This window comes from Urocitellus parryii, chromosome 11 (genome assembly GCF_045843805.1).
Source record: "Urocitellus parryii isolate mUroPar1 chromosome 11, mUroPar1.hap1, whole genome shotgun sequence".
NCBI lineage: Eukaryota > Metazoa > Chordata > Mammalia > Rodentia > Sciuridae > Urocitellus > Urocitellus parryii.
The window spans coordinates 94283164-94289163 of NC_135541.1; positions in this window are offsets into that span (position 1 = coordinate 94283164).

Here is a 6000-nt window from a genome sequence, read left to right on the forward strand (position 1 = left end):
GTTTATTCTGCCTGCCTGGCTGGGCGGGTGTTTTCATGTTCCTGTAAATATTTTCCACATTTGTTCTGGGAGGTGGTTAAGTTACTTGGAAGCATTTGGTCACATTGGGTCTTGTGCTTCAGCCCGTGGGGACCACAGTAGCATTTAGTGTAGTGTAGTGCATGTGAGTCCTCTGCCTATTGCCCTTGGGTGACTGGGTTCACAGTCCACCTGGTGATGACACGCACTGTTCCTGGCCCTGAGTCCTGGTGGCTGTTTTCTGAAGCTCTTGTTGGTGGCAGACTCTGTGTCTGCCCATCTCTGGAGCTCTCCCTCTCCAGCATCCTGCGCTGTGGACTCCAGTCACCGTGGCTGACCTGGCCTTTTAGCTCTGTCACCTCAACTTAGGGATACCACCAGCCTCCCCTCCCCTGCAACTAGCAGCACCTCCAGCTCCAGCTGCATGCTGAGGTCATCACGGGCTACTCCTTCTGTCCATCTCTCAGCCATCACCGTCCCTCACAGTCTAAAGCCCAGTGTATTGAACACCATTGCTGGATGTAGTTTTTCTTGATTCGTTTTCTTTTAACTGCTCAAGGTAAGGATGGTAAATGCAGTCCTTGTTTTTCCATCTTGGCTGAAAGCAGAAGTTATGGCACTTTTAAAAAGTAGCTCCACAATATTACTAAAAAAAGGGCAAAAACATTTACAACACCAGTCACAAAAAAGGAGCGTGTGCAGAAGGCTCCATCTCAACTTCCTCTAGATTCTGGGATTCCTAGATTCTCTAGATTCCTCTAGGTGTCCGGTTGTTGTGGCTCCACTTTCTGGTAGTGAGCGAGAGGGAAGTTCTAAGAGAACCTACATACGTGGTTTCATTCTTAAGTGTCTTTGGCCAGCTTAACTTACCCACGGTGACCTCCTGATGAGGGATCACTAGCTGCATATTTTCCAGAAAGTTCTCATCTCCGGCAGACAGTTTGTGGCTTCAGCCCCTTGGTGCATTCTGACTATTTAAACTGTGCATTTCTGATTTCCATCTCAGCTGTTGAGGACATGTCCTCAAGGGCAAGGGAACATTATCTGAATCTCAGCAAAACCTCTAAGTTCAGAAGTCAGTGAGTAACAGGTAATACTTTAAATAGGAAATAAATAATATACAAGTTAATGGAAAAAAATAAGCTTGTTTTTGAGACAGCATCTTGCAGTGTTACCTAGTTGACCTTGAACTTGGCATAAGTGGTCCTCCTGCCTTAACTTCCTAAGTAGCTGGGACCAGGTGTACACCACTGTGCCCAGCTTAAAAGAGCTTTTCTTTTATTCTATTTACTGAAAGGTTTGAAACCTTGTTATCATTTTTAAAAAATTAAAGCTACCTTTTAGATGCTTTTTGTTAAATCAGCTTATGACTTAACCGGTACAGCCGGTTCTCAGGGAAGGCTGGCAGTAGTCTCCATGTGAAATGATCATTGAGGCTGCGCAGCGGGCCTCTCCCAGGTCCTGTCCTCAGGCTCATCGTCTGGTCGCTCACCTCCGAAGCTTTAATCTTTCCTTGTACAGTTGGGATTTGGTGATCTTGTGTGACTTGCTAGGACCATTATTAAAAGACCTGGGTCCCCCACCCCCATCCCAGCTGTCCCAGAGACAGGATGTGCCTCTGCTGCCATCACCGTGTCTGGCACTGGACCCTGCTGGCACAAGCCAGGTTCTAAAGCATGTTGCTCCTCCGTCCCCAGGAGTACGGTTCTGCCCAGCAGTACGATCCCTCATTTGCCTCAAGGCTGGAAAGTGTGCGTGTGGGAAGGGTTTGTCGAGCTCAAGGCGCAGGGCCCATCGCTCCTGATGGAAACAACTGTGTCTGCCAAGGCGGAGGACAGTGTGTGTGTGTGTGTGTGTGTGTGTGTGTGTGTGTGTGTGTAGCATTGTCAACATTTGGAGACGGCAAGGAATCAAGGCCTTCCTGGGAAGTCTTTGTTGACTGAGGACCATGGTCAGGCAAGGTGAAAGGAGAGCTGGAGAAAGTAGTTAGTGAATTTCCTCAACACTCAGCTTATCACCCACAGATTCTTCCTCCTCTGATTGTCAATGATTGTTCACTGATGAAATGGAAGCAGCTGGTAGGAGGCCTGCTCATCCCTCCCCGGTGTTGGAGCTCGTGTGCCCAGTCCTTGGGTCACTTTGTGGCCTGGTGATTGGCCTGGGAGCATTGGGGCAGGGCTGCGTGGGGCTCATGCATAGAGCTCACCCAGCTGTGCAAGGCCCTGGGTTCATGCCCAGAACTGGAAGGAGAGTTGGGGGAGCAGGGCCTGCTCTGCTCTCTCCTCTCTTCTGTGTCTCCACGGTGGTTGCTTGTTGGCCAGTCTCTCTTGCAACACCGAGCACCAAAGACTGGGGAACTGGCAGGGTTAGCTATGTTGCCCAGGGTAGCACTGGTCCAGAGGGATCCCAACAGTGTTCTCCTTATTGAGCTGAAATTTTGTTGGCTTTAAACTTCATGTCGCTTAAACGGTCATATGTGGCTTCTTAGGGTAATGTCATGTTTTTTTGTTTGTTTGTTTGGTTTTTTTTTTTTTTTTTGGTATCCCCACTACCATTATATAGACTAAAATTAAAAAAAAAATCTGTTAGTTAACTTTTTCATCATTGGGATGAAATACCTAGGAAAATCAACTTAAGGAAAGAGTTTTTGGCTCATAGTTTCAGAGGTTAAGCCCAAGGTTGGCCAGGTCCGTTGCTCTGGCAATATACAATGGTGGAAGGCATGGTAGCCAGGAAGCTGGGGAGGGGACTGCTGGGGACAAGCTGCTACTTTCCAGAGCACACCCCCAGTGATCCGCTACTTCTTCCAGTTGGGCCCCACCTCTCACAGTTCCACCAGCTGCCAATGAAGCCATCAGCTTGTGAGTCCCTCCATGGACCAAGCCTTCAGCACACGAGCCTTGGGGGACACTCCAAACCTACTGAGTTATTTACACCACCCCTTCCCAGATTCAAGGGTTCTGCTGCAGTTATCTTAATCGGTAGGCAATGGCAACCTTGCTGTGTCCATCCAGGGCTATTGCTGAGCCTTTCACGGTCAGTAGTGCCAACACTAGTTCATGAGCTTCAAGGAGACGAGTTTATTTTAAGATATGGCAGAGTCCTGTAATTTTCTATGAAGTGATGGGTTTGGAGCCAGAGCTCTGGTGGAGGTCCAGCCCAGGGAGGAGCAGGACTCAGGCTTCTGACTGTCCAGATGATCCAAGGAAAACCAGCAGTCTTAGTTTAGAAATAAAGCTGGAGTCCTTCAGCCAAGGTGGCACCCAGGGCTGCAAATCTGACGGGAGGCCCAAGTTCCAGGCCTAAAAATGACACTGATTGTTTTCATGCTCCCTTTGCTATTGGATGCACATAGGGTGGCGCAGAGGATGACAATATAATTTTTCTGCATATGATGCATAACATGGAAAGCCAACTTTTATATTAGATTTTTTTTGCAAATAATTGGAAAAAGTTATCATTCCTTATTGACTCTAAAATACTAAAACCCAGTGAGATTTTTTTTAATCCAACAGCATTTATCTGCTATTTTGCAAAAGCTAAGAGGATGCAGAAACTCCGTGTGTGTTCTGTTACCAGCATGGAGTCCCACAGGGGCGGTGCTTTGATCTGAGCGGGCAGCGCTTACTTCTGCTGAGAAGAGCCTGGGCCTCACAGCTGGCCTCAGCCTGCTGCCCTGCAGCTGTGTGACCTCAGATGAGGCAGAGAGGCACGGAGCTTCTCCTTCCTCATCTGTGAAGTGGTATAGCAGCTAAGCCAAAGGATGTCGTGTGGATAGAGATTAGGCATGGGGCACAGGCTCTGACACCCCCCATGTGTAGAGGAGGGCGGCTGTGGCTTTGGCATCATCTAATTTTAAATAATTAAGGAAAAGGTAGTAAGGACATCTCAACATAGAAGAGGCAGATTCTAGGTTGACTTTTTTTTTTTTAAGATTTTGTTTAGTTGTCAATCGACCTTTATTTATATGCCATGCTGAGAATTTAATGCAGTGCCTCACACATGCTAGGCATAGTGCTCTACCACGGAGCACAATCAGAGCTCTAGGTTGATCTTTTAAAATTAATAGCCCCCTCTGACCTCCAGGAAGGGCCCTAACAACAGCAAGGTCTTAGTATCATCAGAACATCGGTGGAGCAGGGAGGCTGCGCTTACCTCTAGACGGTGACACAATGGTAGGAATGGGGAAAACCTCCTCCTCCTACCTTCTAAGTGGAATGGAACAGACATGCTTCCTGAAGATCCTTTTGCGTTGTCACCTTTTACAGCTACAAAAGTAGTCAAAGTTTGACGCCATGAGTTTCCCATGAGCCCAGGGTAGGGCTAAGCTGCAAGCCCACCAAGGCTGGGCTGGGTCCCCTGAGAGGCAAGGGGAGATGAGGCTGGGGGCTCTGCCTGCTGCCCCGGGAGAGGGCTCTGTCCACCCATCTGTGCTGTATCCCCACCTGGCTAGAGGTGCGAGAGGCAGCAGTGACAGTTTTACATTCGTCTGGGCCTCACTCCTGGACTGAGCATGGCACAGTGGCATTTGCAGACTTTCCAGTAACCATTTTAATCATGATCTCACTGAAGGTCAGTATTTCCTTTACCAACAGTGAACTACAGGTTAAGCATGTCTAATCTGAAAATCCCAAATCCAAAATGCTTGGCTTTTCAGATTTGGAAAAGTCACTTGCCGGGTGTCTATACTAGTGTTCTGAAATCGGAACCATTTCTGGTCCCAAGTCTCAGATGACGGACACCAGACCTGTGCAGTCCCACACTGTCATTTGGGCTGAGCATCTGTGTGTCCTCCTCATGCTGTATGCTTCAGGGGGACAGTGCCTGAGTGGTCAAGTCCCTTGCCAGGGACCCACGGCCAGCAAGTAGCACATCCAGGAGTCAGCCCTGCCCCATTTGAATCCCTCTCAGTGCTCAGGTAGGCACAGGTGACCCTCGTAGGCTTTGTGAGGACTAATTTTCTCACCTGTGCTTGGCCCTTGACAAAATATTAGTGGTTTGGATTCGTAGCCCCAAGAAGGTCTGCTGTTGGCCAAAGAGGCTGAGTAGCCTGTGGAGAAGTGGCCAGCAGAGACCTCTGCACCTCACACCACGTACCACTCACTGTGAGCTGAGCCTGGCTAGGAGTAAATCATGTCCACTCTGTGCCCTTGGAGTCGTTGCCGCCGTTGTTGCCACTATCTGGGAGATGGCCATCTGCTGCCCTGTGAAGAGACCCCCACACACTGTGCTGGATGAACAGTTCCCTAGCTTCCCCAAAGAGTGAGCAGGTGCCCCAGGCCTTCCAGTTCAGAGAGTAGTCCTTAAAACCTCTTTAAAATACCCCAGGAAGACAGCAAATGCCTATAATGCCTATAATCCCAGCTACTCCAGTGGCTGAGGCAGGGGGTCTCAAGTTCAAGGCCAGCCTCAGCAACTTAGTGAGACCCTCTTTTTTATACCTCCCTCTAATGCTATAAAGCAAAGTGATTATTGACAAGAACATGAAAATTTTGGAAGCATTAAGATAAAAGGCTCTAACGCCAACACTATTTTAATGACTTCCTTAGGTAAATTGTAGGAGCACAGGAACACACCTTACTTCAGAATGATAACTTAAGATTTTATTTGTGCTATAGTCCTAATCTAGTGAGGTCTTTGACAATTCAGATGCAGCCTTCCCCCTGGAGCTGTGAAGTCCTGTGGAATGTGGGGAGTTGGAAAGGGTTTGTGGGGCTAGCCCAGGCTCTGGGGTTCATTTTCATTATGCTAATCAGGTCCCCAGCTGAGCTGAAGTGTGAGTCATTTGAGCAGCAAGGCTGACCTTTCCTGAAAGCAAGAGGGTGAGAGCCCCAGACTCACCTGCTGCCAAGTCTCCTCTGTGCTCTTAACATTAATCCTCAGAAGTAAGTAGAAGGAAGAAAATCCATTACAGCTTAGAGCAGTGATTCTGGCAGGATTTGAAAAGCACTGGGATCATATCATGGGGGAAACTTTAGCAAT